This window comes from Rhea pennata, chromosome 3 (assembly GCF_028389875.1).
Source record: "Rhea pennata isolate bPtePen1 chromosome 3, bPtePen1.pri, whole genome shotgun sequence".
NCBI lineage: Eukaryota > Metazoa > Chordata > Aves > Rheiformes > Rheidae > Rhea > Rhea pennata.
The window spans coordinates 10,301,968-10,316,643 of NC_084665.1; the positions used below are offsets into that span (position 1 = coordinate 10,301,968).

Consider the following 14,676-nt stretch of genomic DNA (forward strand, 5'->3'; position numbering starts at 1 on the left):
AGTGGAGTGCAACAGTGTATATATTCTAATCCATGAGGGGGAATTATTTCTGGAAAAAAAAATCTTGAAAACTTTCACAGTATTTTATTAGGTAACTGTATATTAATATGTACTATTACAGCTTTTTTCAGTTTTCTAGGAAAAATATTAGAGGGTGTGTTCTATCTACCATATGCATAGCTTACAACTTAGTGAATTTTCATAAAATATTTGTTTCATTGCCTTTTTTTTTTATTATTATTTAAGGGAAAGGAGCTGATTATCTACAATGGGAATTTCTACAGAGTAATTTCTGATTTTCAAAAGGTAAGTGCATTTTCCCATTCTCTCATTTTAGCTGTTTTTTTAGTAGGTTATTTGCTTCAAGTTTAAAATACAGTTAATGTTTTTGTTCTGTGCTGCTAGTAGAATGAAGAACATATTCTGAAAGAGGATAATCTAACATGAGAGACATTATTAGGAATTTAGACCAAAAGTCTGTAGCTTCAGAGTATGTTGAGTTCCTCTCCTGAAAACCAAATACCCTGACAGTAAGTAAAAGCTGTGCGAATGTGTGTATGGGTGTGGGTGGGAACAGGATAGGATGGGATGGGACAACAATCAGTGCCACAGATAGGCACTGTGGTTTAAACAGGCCTGGGGGAAAAAAAAAGGATTCTCTCTCCTCTCAAAATACTAGCCTACTAGGGGCTTGAGGTTTGCAAACAGATGAGGTCACTGAGAACTCACAATACCTATGTGGAACCCTTCATAAAACAGTTGCAAAGGCTAATGTAAGTGCTCTAGTTTCCATGTGATTACATCCTTTTTTCCCTGATCTCAAATTAGCGATAAAGAATATTTCTCTAACACTCAGAGTTGGGACACTTCTCACACACCTGTTTAAGTTCATTTTATAGGTGTTTCTAGTCTGAGCTTAGTTTATGTATTCAACAGCACCCAAGATTCTTACCCTATCGGCTTCTGCTATCTGAAAACTTTTCTTCCAGAAGCACCAAATTATACCTGCTTCAGCATCTAGGCTCTGAGCAGGCCAAAAAGGGCCAGTTTGTCACCAGTTCTGAGCGCCACTAATCCTGAGTCATAGGAGACCAGCTGAGATGGTGCTTTGCCCTGTTGTTTGAGCCAATCCATTTAGCTTAAATGAGTCCCCTGATGCCTGTCACTTTAGTGTATAGGAACATAGCTGTACAGGTAAGTAGAATGTTGAACTTTGTTCACTCTTCTTTCTACTGAAATTTCTGTAAATGGCTATGGAGAGGTGGTGTATTTACCTTTTGTTGTTGTTCATATAAAAATATCTAAATTTATACAAGAATTCTTTGATATGATATTAGATGATTTTTTTAGATGAGGATTCTGATTGTGGATGGGAGCTCTTCAGTGGAGGGATCCATTACAGGAAAATTTCAGCAAAGAAAAGTCAGCAATGTCTGAAGGATGTGATGGCCCTGCTCTTATAGAATTTTAGAATTAAAACTAATAGTACAATGATTGTAGGCGATGCATTGTCTATGTATAGCATTGGGCTCAGTCATTAAAACCATTTCTGTTTCCCTGGCTTTTCGCTTTTTGTAGTCGATTTATCCCTGTGCTGTTCTACAGGAATTTAGGAAATTTGTTGCACTGTGACCTACTGTTCTATCACTATTAATTTATTTATTTGTAAATGATTAAAATAATTCTCCTGTGGGCATAAGTGCAGTTTGTTAAAATAATTAAAAAAAAAAAAAAAAAAAAAAAAAAACCCCAAAATCCTTAAAGCTTCGTGGGCCAGAAATAGCTTTCTCATAAGTATACTGTAAATATATCCTTAAAGCTAAAGTCTGAAAAAACAGATGGTACTAACTTCTTGTCCAGGTGTAAGCAATAGAACTCTTACTGGAGCTTTGGAACGATATCACACCATAAATGCAACTGCAGGAGTAATTGGTTCATTTGTTAGAATAAATAAAGAAAAGTAGGGGATGAATTGGTTTACCATATCCTGATTAGCTCTTTATTGCATTGGAGTGTCCTGCATACTTTCTAAACAAACCACTACATAACGGGAAAAGCTATTAAATTTGGAGATGCATAAAGGAAGTTAGGGAAGCTGCTTTTCACTTCCCAGATGGACCCATTTTTAACCATTTTAACACAGCATACACAGGTGTATGTTGTAGGTTTCATGCAGTATCTTGAAAGTCAAAGACTAAAAGATTTTGGAACAAAGAAAAAGTAAATTCCAAATCTTCTGAATTGACATAAAGTAAATATGAAGAGGATTTGGCTCAATAGCAAGATAAGAAAAAACAAGCAGAAATAGTTCCTGGCAGTCAGAATTTATGCAGTCAAATCTTAGGCTTTGCGAGCAGTGTGCTGCAGTTAATACTGGTTACCTCAAGGATGCCTGGAGAGAGAGGTGGAATTTTGGGTGCCAAATATGCTAAAACATCACATTATTAAAGGTCAAGTGAGATCATCACACATTATTGTTTGATTTATTACAGTGTGTGGTTCTAGACCATATTGCTGTAGGAGATGAGGTCAACCAATGTGTCTCTGTAGCTATTTCTGTTTACATGGTGATGTGCAAATATGTAAGTGCCACCTGTATCATTGAACATCATTACATATAATGATGCCATCAACAGGTAGAGGAACTTTGACCATTTTCCTACTCTGAAAGAGGTTGGACTGAAGAGAGAATTAACTAATGAAAAAATTCTTTATGAATTACAGTTTCTCTGACGTTGTTGGAAGGAAAGACTACCAAACTCCCATCAAAGTCTATAATCTGAAGGTGATGGTGTTTACTGGGCATTCCTGACTAGAATAATAATTAAAAGAATGTATTGATCTTCACAGTTACCTCATTGATATTTTTCTCATCAACAGGCATCAGTTGATTTTTATGGAGATGAAATAAATCTCTGTGATATTTTTACAGGCTAGACATGCAGACTTTTTACAGAGCGAAAGGCATAGTGAGATCATTTGGCTTGTATGTACTCGATGAAATTATCTATTCTCATGTTTGTGCTACTGTATCTCTCGGACGTGGAGCTAAGAAAAACATTCACCCCAACCTCATTCTCAGCCACAAAAAGATTCCTAATTATCACTGTATCATGTGTTGAAAGCTGGTTAAATGCTGCCTACACTAATCCTACTTATGTAATTGTGTACATTGTGATTTTTAAAAAAAGTTCAGGTTTATACAAAACAGGAGCTTCATGATATGGAAGTGCCTCGCTCTGGGGTTTTGGACAAAATCCAGGCTTGCAGAAAAGAGCATTCTGCTAATGTTCTGTTTAGGATTTAGCCAAGCACTGGAGTAATTGTTAGCTGACTGTTTACCCTATAGGTAGGCAGTAGTTGAATCTGGCCTGCCCAAGGAACATTAATATATCCAAACCAGGGAGTCAGACAACAGTTTGAGAGGGAAAAAAGTTGAAATGCCTTCCTGACTGAAAGAAGGTGAAGGAAGGGAAAGATGCAAATTGTAGCTATTACATAAGACAGAACAGATTGTAAACATAAGAAAGTGTTCCTGCTACTAAATCCTCTTCCCTTAATATGATTTTAATATGTTATTGAATAACTGATCCTCAACCTAGAGCTTGTGGATGTCTAATATTAAGGAGGCAGGAATATTAAGAGCTGATATAAGTGTTAGGTACATTTACTTGTGTGTAAGGCTTTCTTCTGTTTCTTTTTACCTGTTTCTGTATGCTCTGCAGCTGTGCTGTCTGCATTTGTCTGAATGGACACCATTCTTCTTTTTTTATTTGCTTTATTTTTCTTATCTATCTTACTCTTATCTTAGTTATGCTGATAACAGGGTACTGACAAATCCCTTCAGGCTAGCAGTCCTTGTGGCGTAGGTAATGAGACAGACGTGCAGAGAGAGACTGTCAACTGTGTCCCTCCGGGATGTGTAAACAGCGTTTGTCTACCCTACTGTACATGCCAACTTGTACCTGTTTGCCAAGGGAGCTGCATGGCTGAGGTTTGCTCTGGTGGACTCTGGGGATGGGGGGCGAAGGGCAGAATGGCTCAACCCCATGCAAAATGATGCAATTCTGTCTTGTATACTAGAGGGTCATGAAAGATCATTGAGGCATCCAGTCGGTAAGGTTTTCTCCATCCTATTGTGTTGCCAAAGTAGAAGAATGCCTACTGGCTCCTCTAAAACCTAGCTTCTTAAAATTGTTGAAGCTTAACACACAATGTCTTCTCTTCTGGTCTTCAACCAATGTGACGTTTAGTGAATATATTTCTCAACTCTTCAAACATTAAGAAAATCAACGAAGCTCTTTGTTTATGTGAGAGAGGGGATATAAAATGACATACTGACCAAAACAATGTATGATTTCAAGATGTTATTACGTATTTTGTGCATATCATAGCTATAAAATGTGTGCTTCTTTCCGATATTTCTGGTCTTTTGGAAATGTCTAGCAAGCTCAAAGGACTGTATTGTATATATTGTATAATGCTCCAAGTTATGTATAACTGAGAGCTTTATTTGAATCTTATTTTTATAGCTGAAATGACTGCTTTTTTGCTTTAGCAGTTGAGGGAATACTTGGTAGGTTTGGATGACAACTTATTCACATTTCTGGGGCCTCTGAAATAGGATCAAATAGCCACAGACATCTTCCTGTAGCTGTGTAAGTACTGCAAACGCAAAAGAAACACTATTAACGTAGTGTTTCGTATACCAGTATAATTGTAAGAACTATTTACTGTAATTCATGATGTTACACTGGCTACTGTTGACTTAAGAAGGCCCAAACCTCATGAACTTTTTCTGTTTAGTCTTTTTGTTAAGATCTCAAATATTTTGAGCTTATTTCCTTATGCCACAGTGGGTCTACAATAACTCCATTGTCATACCTGCACAGTTTATCCATGTAAACATTGATGTACTTGAAGACAGATTTTAGCCCTAATGCATTTGCCTCCTAGTCATTCCCCAAATGGAAGTGACACTTGCTAGGGGAGAGCAAAGAAGAGAAATGGAATTCTTACTGGAGATAAATGTAACCCCTGCCAATTTTCCCAGTTTCTTATTCTCAAAATACAGAGATTTTTTTAACGCTAGCTACTGACATTGTTTCTGTGATAAAACTAGATAGCTTCTTCCAGTCTCTGATAAATATAGCAATTAAGACTTTGTGTGTGGATATTTTCCATCTCAGCTGCCTTTTGTTCTGCAGATCTGTTATGTCCATGAATCCAACTACTGTTCTCCTAATCAGGTCCAATGATTCTATAGACCATGTGATTCTTTATGCATGTTACTGCTGGCTCCTGGAAACTGAGTTCTTTAGATCTAACAATTTATCTGCTGTTCATAAGCAATATGCATAGCTTATTTAGGTGGAGTATATTCTGAATTTCCCTTTGGATGGACAATGTTTTCTTTACAAAAAAAAAAATCTCTTATTCTTAGCACATTTCTAGGTCAGGAATGCTTAAAATATCTTCTGTCATTAAAACTTGGAGTCAACAGTATAAAACAAAAATAGAGAGGCATAAGAAAAATAAATGAAACTTACTGCATCCAGAAGAAGCATTGTTTTCCAAACATTTCCTGCTGTTTGTGATTGTGTGTTCTTCATACTTTCCTTTGGCTGTTTTGTTTAATTATAGTGAAGTCCAGCAATGGGTGGATGTTTTTGGTGGGAAACGTGAGTGTGGAAGGAGCAGAATATGCATACTGTTTGTTTTTTTTTTTTTTTTTTTTTTTTTGGGGGGGGGGGGGGAAGCTATCCAAACTAAAAAGCAAGTGGTGACAAGAGCATACAGATAGCTTAGAGCAGTAGTTATCATCTCAGTTGTCAGGTTCTCATAGTTTCATGTACGTTTAAACCAATATTGCTGCTAAAGAAAGTAGTCCCCAACCTCACTTGCAAGTCTCACCGAAAGTTTATGTAATTGACAAGTGAATTTTATCAGGGAACTGATCTGGCTGAAAATAGCTTGCTAAATACAATTATAAGAAGTTGTTTTTCAGTTGAATCGGTTTTCATTTGTGCTGGCAGAATGGAGGTTAGTGGGGAAAGAATGAGTGACTAGTGGACTTCTAGAGAGGACTAATTAAGTTTACCAGACTACAGCTTCAAACTACTTGTGGCCAGGTGAGATGAGCTGGATGTACTCTACCATTTCTGGGACTGGAATCTTTCAGTCTTCAGGCATTCTAGTGCAGAAAAAGGCAGGGGAGGGGGGGAAATAATAAAAGCTCTTGAAGATCTTTGGAGTTCTTCTTAACCATATGATTATTATAATTAGTAATAAATCCAAAAGGATGTATTTAACCTTATTTTTCATTGCATAAGGTCATCTCTGATTAGCAGAGGTCAGCATGAGGTCTAATGTAGAGGGACAGATTATCCAGTACCTGCCTACTGTGAGATCCTGATGCCTTCATCTAAAGGATCTGGTGCTGGCATCTGAGACGGTACTGAACTAGGCGGACCTGGGACCTGATCCAGTCTGTCTGATAAGTTATATGATGACTAGAAGATATTACTTGGAAGAGGTAAGGGTATTTAGAGACAATAATTTTTTTTCCCCCTTGATATTCTTGCATTTATAGATTTCTTGTTGTTGGAAAAGGTGTGTATATAGAAGGATGTACGACACTAACCTGAATAATCAATTGTTTTCAGCCAAGAAAGGTTGTTTTTATTGGCTTGGGGATTTCTTTAAGTGGCAGCCTTGTAAAACTTTCCCTTTAAGATTTATTTCCCAGTCCTCCAGAAGGAAAGACTATCTTGTTTGTTTTGCAAAGGTGTGGAAGTGTTATAAGGAACTAAGCCCGGTTGTTACTTTATTCAAGATTTATATCTTATTGGTGCCCGAAGTTAGAACCTTGTTTCTTAAAAATATTTGAAGACCTAGTCTTGTATACAGAGATGGGCAACGTGGGAAGAACTGCAGTGGGCAAGAGGTCTGAAAAAGTGAATTGCAAAATGACAGCTCATGTTGTTAGGCCTCAAGGAAACCTGAGGAAAATGGAGTTTGCAAATTCTGTTCTGTGCAGTCTCAGATGAGCCCTCTGCTGAGCTGGCTCAGCTCACTAAGACTCTGGGTTATGGGATTTCTTTGTTTTTCTCACTTTTTTTTTTCTTGGTTGCTTTCTTCCTGGATAGTGAATTGCATTGGCTCTTGGAGGAGATCAGATCACAAGTGTCCACTCAAACTAATCAGCCAGAGTTTTTGTCTGGGAGTGGAGAGTGTAGGATAGAAAGGAGTGGAGGAAACTATTCTCCTTCCAGTTTCTCATCCTAAAATTAGATGGCATGACTGTATGTGAAAACTGAAGAGCAGTGATGGCAGGGGTCAGAGATGGCGGGTAACATTCCTATGTTCCCAGGGGATCCCTTTGCAGTAAAGTCAGTGGGAGTTAAGCTGCTGACCTCAGCTGGGGCCAAGCATCTGAGAAAGAGAGAAACAGGAGGTAAAAGAATAGGCAGAACAATCTGAAAGGTATAGGAAGATCTGCAAAATAAATGAAGCAAGATAGAGAAGGAAGGATAGGCAATAATACAAGTGACAAAAAGGAAATAAGTGTGTGTTGGGAGAGGAAGCAAGGTCATGCGCGTAGCTGAGTTTGTATAAAAAGTTTTATCCACTTCTGACTCTTCTCCAGTTGAAACCATCTACCAAACCCTACTAATGAAATGCCAAGGTTATTTGCCCAGCAGATATTTTCTTTGAAACATACAGATGTATATTCCTATACCACATGAATAGTGCATTCAGTTTTAAAACTTGCTGCTTTCTGGTGAAGCCAAAAAGAAAATTAGCTTATTACTGCCAGAAAAGACTTTATATTTGGAAAGAAGTTCTTTTTCCTCACAGTATGTCCAACTTCTCTGAGCCCCAAAACTGTGGAAAAATACAGGGATGTTTTCTCTAAGTACATTAGTGGTCAGGTTTAGGACAGAGATGTTTGGTTAAGGATAGATTCTAATGAAGGCAAAACTCCCCATCGTATTGTGGCTTTACATGAAACTGCTTTTTATTCTGGTGTTCTTATCTGTTCTAACTTTGTTACTCTTAAAATGACTATTGCATTAGAGAACTGGGAATGTTTGTGTAATAGGTACAGAGTCTGCCCTATGGGCAGTTGTTTACTTGAAAATAATCATTTTTTTTTAATTGCAGTACCTGGGAAAAATGGAATCTGAGAAGATGGCATTTACTGTTTTGCATCAAAATGACTTTGCAGGCAATGCAAATACCTGTGTGGCAAACAAAATTTGCATTCAGTATTTCATTTATAATTATTGTGGTTATTATGATTTGCTCTTTCTCCGCGTACATCCTCTTAATTTGCGAAGTGTAGATTTTCAGACTCGACAGGTTGCATAAGCCAGAAGAGTAGGAAGTAGCTCCCAAAAGAACTGCTGCCAGATCTTTGAAGCACGTATTGCGTTATTGGATCTGAAACACAGTGTATAAGAGTTGCTTTGCCAAGTTTTGAAAGTTACAGTGTGTGGAGTGATGAGCTTCTGTCTAGTTATTTTATGTAAAACAAAAGGGAAAGACAGAGAAATATGGAATGTTGTTTATTGCTTAACAGCACACATTCCACTTTTCAGTTGTTTATATTTTCAACTGTTGTTTCTTCTTTTCAAAATTAATAAGTCTTATTAAACATTACAGTGAAAAGTAGAGAGTAAATCTACTTAGATTTCATAACTATGCTTTTTACTGTTTGATCCATACCAGACTTTGAAAATCTGGACTGTAAACAAGATCATTATAAGATCCTTTGCAGTCTGAGCTAGCAGTTGGGAGCATATCTTTGGAGCTGCCGTAGATGTTAAGTGTAACTCCTGTGCTAACACATACACTGCTTTTCAAGATCTGCAGAGTCCTTTTCTCAGACGCTTTTACATCTGGAAGATTTTAGCCTTTATAAAGTTACCTCCTCTTTCTTAAGAGGACGTATAGGAGGAGTAAATCCGGTTACCCTGACTATTAAAATATTTGTGCCTTGAATTTGGTTTGAATTTATCTAGGCTGAGCCGTGAGCTCTTTGAATGCAGGAAGTCTTTTCCAGCAAGATGTTCAGGAATGTCCACCTCATGTTGGTGCTTGGAGACTCTGACCAAATTATTTTTGAACCTTTCTCTTTGAAAACTAAGTAAATGAGTGTTTAAATTTCTCCTAAATTTCTCCTACATACTGAGTCTTACCTGTGCAGCTATTTAACTCTCTCTCTCTCTCTGAAAGGCAGATGCAGTATTCTAAGTCTTGTGGGAGGTTAGTGGCCCAGATGAATTAGAATGTGAATTTCATGAATTTGAACTTTGTGCCCATATTTCCTTTCAAAAAGTCATTCTGCCTGTTTTAACTCTTTGAGAATGAAGGTTTTGTGTCCATCATGGTATTTGACAAGTAAGGTGGAATTTGTAATTAGACATAGCATCTTCTGTCAGACCAAATAATACATTTCTGTGTTGTATGGGAGAAACAAAAACATTTAGGCATACAAGTCTGTTTGCAGTTCACCTAGGGTCTGTGTGCCTGAAAACCTGTCAGCTTTTTCTATGCAGACTAGCTTTTGTGGCCTGTTTTTGTTTCTATGGATGCAGATAAGCATCTAGCAGGGCATTCTGAAGAACCTGGTAGATTAACTTCCATGTCTGATTTTAAATGATCTCATTTGTTGGTTTAAGTGTCTATTCAAAAAGTGGGCTTTTCCCTCCATACCTTAATTAAGCAATTTGTTGCATAGAACATAAATTGTGTACATAAATAATCAGTGAACTGGAGATGGATTTATTTATTTATTTATTTTAGAAAATTGAAAGCTTTCCTCTTTTCATCATTGACATATCAGCATGCAGTATTTTCTAATGTTGTTTGTAATTAGGGATCAGATTTGTTGTTTCTCGTACTCAACATTTCTGTGTTAATTTACAGTTTCTGAGGAGATAATGTAAAATAATTTAATGTCCATTTCATCTTGAAAAGGTATTTCAAAGTGACAGGAGCGTTAATGGGAATCACATCCTAGAACTTACTTTAAAATTATGATGATCAAAGCAGAGATATTACAGCAAATATCTTTAAGTATAAGGTAATGTAGTTAAAACAGTACTGTACAAAACAGCTCATCAGTAAGAGCTAGGGTGTATTCTGCAGTGGAGCACATGATTGTGTCCTGAATATTTCTTAGTGGAGTTTCCTTTTATTCTCTTTTCCTTGGTAAGATTCTGCAACCTACCAACTATATCTGCCTATCCAGTGGGATCCAGGGAGAGTGTCAAAAAGCCGGGGCTACCTATGAAGAAATTGTATTTGCAGTATCTGCTAGGACTGCGGTTTCTAGAAGGCTTCCCTTTCTATGTGGTCTAATTTCACTGCTTGTAACAGCTTTACAGCAAAATACCTGAAGCTTGTGTCACTAAAAATGGCTGAAAGGAGCAGTCCTCCTTTGGCATGCTTAACGAACCCGTGTAGCGTGTAGAGCTACAGAATGCCTGGGCACACCTCTGGCTGGCTGAGGCTACCTCTTGCACTTGTGACCTCTGCGGAATATACTGCAGTCAATATTGTGAAACCAAACCACACAGTATTAGACACTTTATTATTGCTTATCCTTATATGTCATCTTTGTTGCCGCCTCCTCCTCTGCCCTCGCTCCCCCCCCTCCAAGTTTTAAGACTTGTGTTTAGAACCCAAGGGATTTGTTTTTATATCTGTATATTTTTGCTGGCACTTGATGTGACTTGATATAAATAATATGAACTTGAGTCAAGTGGTTAAATGTTAAAAACAGCTTCCCACATGTGTTGGGTTATTGCCAGGGAAAGGTGAATGTTCAGCATAAATGCTGTATTTAAACAGTAGTAGGATATTTATTAGTGTTGAATGAATGACCTGACAAGGATGTGGTTGAAGTAAAATGTACAGACTATATTTACAGAAGTGAAAAGCTTTATTAATATTTGAAGAATAGCTTTAATTAGTCCAACTGTTGGTAGGTGTGTTCAGTTTCTCAACGTATATCTGATATACCTTTTTTGACAGCTTATAATTGGCAGCTTCCCATAGGAAATAATCGTTATTGGTATTATAAAAGCACTTTGTACCTATCACATTTGGGAAATGAAAGTTTTACAAAGGTCAGAATAAAGTGTGCCCCCAATTATGCTAATAGCTCATAACACAAATGATCCACTGGAAGGTTTAATAGCTTGGAAGTCCTCTTAGATTTTTCTTACTGTGGAAAAAACATTAATATTGTATTTTGTCACTTTACAGAAATGTAAAAAGGAAATCCTCTCTGTTGCTTTTTAAGTTTGTACTTGACTTCGCTTAGTGATTTTAGGATCTTGAACAGTTTTTTGAAAAAGAATCAATATAATAACATTTTAGTCCACTTTTTTCCCCCTTTAAATTAGCATCTTTTTTAATGAGTCCAGGATTGCAAAAAAACCACTATGTTGTGGTATTTGGAAATGCCTGTGCATTTTATTTGGAATTTGACAGTATGATTTAATACATATAGAATCATAGACTCATAGAATCAGTAAGGTTGGAAGAGACCTCTGGAGATCAGCTAGTCCAACCCCCTGCTCAAGCAGGGTCACCTACAGCATGTTAGACAGGGTTGCATCCAGGCAGGCCTGGAATATCTCCAGAGAAGGAGACTGCACAACCTCTCTGGGCAACCTGTGCCAGTGCTCACACAGGGAAGAAATTCCCCCTCACGGTCAGGTGGAGCTTCCTGTGCTTCAATTTCTGCCCATTGCCTCTTGTCCTGTCACATGGGACAACTGAAAAGAGTTTGTCCCCGTCCCTTTGACATCCTCCCTTCAGGTACTTGTACACATTGGTAAGATCCCCCCTCAGTCTCCTCTTCCCCAGGGTGAAGAGGCCCAGCTCTCGCAGCCGTTCCTCATAGGGCAGGTGCTCCAGCCCTCTGATCATCTTTGTAGCCCTCCACTGGACTCTCTGCAGTAGCTCCATGTCTCTCTTGGACTGGGGAGCCCAGAACTGGACACAGTACTGGAGATGAGGCCTCCCCAGGGCTGAGGAGAGGGGCAGGATCACCCCCCTCGACCTGCTGACAACACTCTTCCTAATGCAGCCCAGGAGACCATTGGCCTTCTTGGCCACAAGGGTACATTGCTGGCTTATGGTCAACTTGTCATCCACCAGCACTCCCAGGCCCTTCTCTGCAGAGCTGCTCTCCAGAAGGTCAGCCCCCAGCTTGTCCTGGTGCCTAGGGTTATTTCTGCCTACGTGCAGGACTCTGCACTTGCCCTTGTTGAACCTCATGTGGTTCCTCTCAGCCCTGCTCTCCAGCCTATCCAGGTCTCTCTGAATGGCAGCACAGCCCTCAGGTGTGTCAGCCACTCCTCCCAGCTTGGTATCATCAGCAAACTTGCTGAGGAGGCACTCTGTCCCCTCATCCAGGTCATTGATGAAGAAGTTGAACAGGATGGGAGCCAGTCCTGAGCCCTGGGGGACACCACTAGCCACAGGCTTCCAACTGGACTCCACACCACTGATGACGACCCTCTGAGCTCTGCCTTTCAGCCAGTTCTCAATCTGCCTCACTGTCCGCTCGTCTAAGCCACGCTTCCTGAACTTATCTAGGAGGATGTTATGGGAGACAGTGTCAGAAGCCTTGCTGAAGTCAAGGTACACAACGACCACTGCTCTCCCCTCATCTACCCAGCCAGTCATTCCATCAGAGAAGGCTATCAGATTGGGTAAGCAGAATTTGCGCTTGGTGAATCCATGCTGGCTACTCCTGATCACCTTCTTTGCTTCCATATGTCTGGAGATGACCTCCAGAAGGAGCTGTTCCATCACCTTTGCAGGGATGGAGGTGAGGCTGACCAGGCTATAGTTGCCTGGGTCCTCCTTCTTGACCCTTTTGGAAGACAGGAGTGACATTGGCTTTCTTGCAGTCCTCAGGCACCTCTCCAGTTCTCCAGAACCTTTGAAAGATGATGGAGAGTGGCCTGGCAACAACATCCGCCAGCTCCCTCAGTACCCGTGGGTGCATCCCATCTGGGCCTATGGATTTGTGGATGTCAAGCTTGTCCAGAAGGTCTCTAATCCTATCCTCCTCAACCAAAGGAAAGTCTTCCTTTCTCCGGACTTTCTCCCTCACGTCCAGGCTCTGGGATTCTTGAGGGCTGCCCTCAGCAGTGAAGACTGAAGCAAAGGCGGCATTCAGTATCTCTGTCTTCTCTGTATCCCTTGTCACCAGGGCCCCCACCCCATTCAGTAGTGGGCCCACATTTTCCCCAGTCCTCCTCTTGCTGCTGATGTATTTGAAGAAGCCCTTCCTGTTGTCCTTAACGTCCGTTGCCAGACTCAATCCCAACTGGGCCTGAGCCTTCCTCGCAGCATCTCTACACACACTGGCTGCATTCCTATAATTCTCCCAAGTAGCCTGTCCACTCCTTCCATATTCAGTGTATTTTCTTCTGTCTGAATTTGGCTGAGAGCTCCTTGCTCACCCATGCAGGTCTCCCGCCCCCTTTGCTGCACTTCTTACTCATAGGGATGCACCGCTCTTGAGCTTGGAGGAAGTGCTGCTTGAATACTAGCCAGCTCTCCTGGACCCCCCTTCCTTCTAGGGCCTTAACCCATGAGATTCCTCCAGTTAGGTCTCTGAAGAGCCCAAAGTCCGCTCTGCTGAAGTCCAGGGCTGCAGTCCTGCTTGTTGCCTTACTTCTTTCCTGCAGGATCCTGACCTCCACCATCTCGTGGTCACTGCAGCCAAGGCTGCCCCCAGCCTTCACATCTCCAACCCGTCCATCTCTGTTGGTAAGGACAAGGTCCAGCCGGACGCCCTTCCTCGTAGGCTTCTCCACCATTTGTGACAAGAAGTCGTCATCAGTGCATTGCGGGAGCCTCCTGGACTGCTTGTGCCTTGCTGTGTAGTCCTTCCAGCAGATATCAGGGTGGTTAAAGTCCCCCACGAGAACCAAGGCCTGTGACCATGAGGCTACTTACAGCTGCCTATAGAAGGCCTCATCAACTTTCTCTTCCTGGTCGGGTCGCCTGTAGTAGACACCGGCAGCAGTGTCCCCCGTGTTAGCCTGCCCTTTGACCTTTACCCGTATGCTCTCGACTGCCTCCTCCTCCTCCACCCCTAGGCAGAGCTTGATGCATTCCAGTTGCTCTCTCACATAAAGAGCAACTCCACCACCTCTCCTTCCTGGTCTGTCTTTCCTAAAAAGCACAGAGCCATCCATGGCAGCATTCCAGTCATGAGAGCTATCCCACCATGTCTCTGTGATTGCAATGAGATCATGGCCTTGCGACCGCACACAGATCTCCAGCTCCTCCTGTTTGTTCCCCGTGCTGTGTGCGTTGGTGTACAGGCCTTTCAGAAAGGTGGTCATGCCTGCAGGTTTCCCAGGGAGGGTGTAGGGGGGGTCTCCCATAGCCATGTCCCAAACACACATCCCCAGGTGTGTGCACCCATTGGAGGCTCCCCAACCCAACTTGTGTTTTGTTGTCTACCGTGTCTGTATGACACCCGCCTTCCCCCCTCATGCCTAGTTTAAAGTCCTCTTTCCTAGGCTGGCCAACCTGTTGGCAAAGGCAAACATGCCCCACTTGGTGAGGTGAATCCCATCTCTCTGCACCAGTTGTTGGTCTTCAAACCATGTTCCATGGTCATAGAATCCAAAA

General features: G+C 40.7%; 1 protein-coding gene across 7 annotated transcripts in view; it reads left to right on the forward strand.

The window, feature by feature from the left end:
* Positions 1–14,676, forward strand: part of PLCB4 (phospholipase C beta 4) — a 223,036-nt gene that overhangs the window by 21,441 nt on the left and 186,919 nt on the right. For all 7 annotated transcript variants that reach the window (XM_062571532.1, XM_062571531.1, XM_062571537.1 and 4 more), the window contains exon 2: positions 247–306. The gene's annotated coding sequence lies outside the window, so the exon portion shown is untranslated. The remainder of the gene's footprint in view (positions 1–246; positions 307–14,676) is intronic.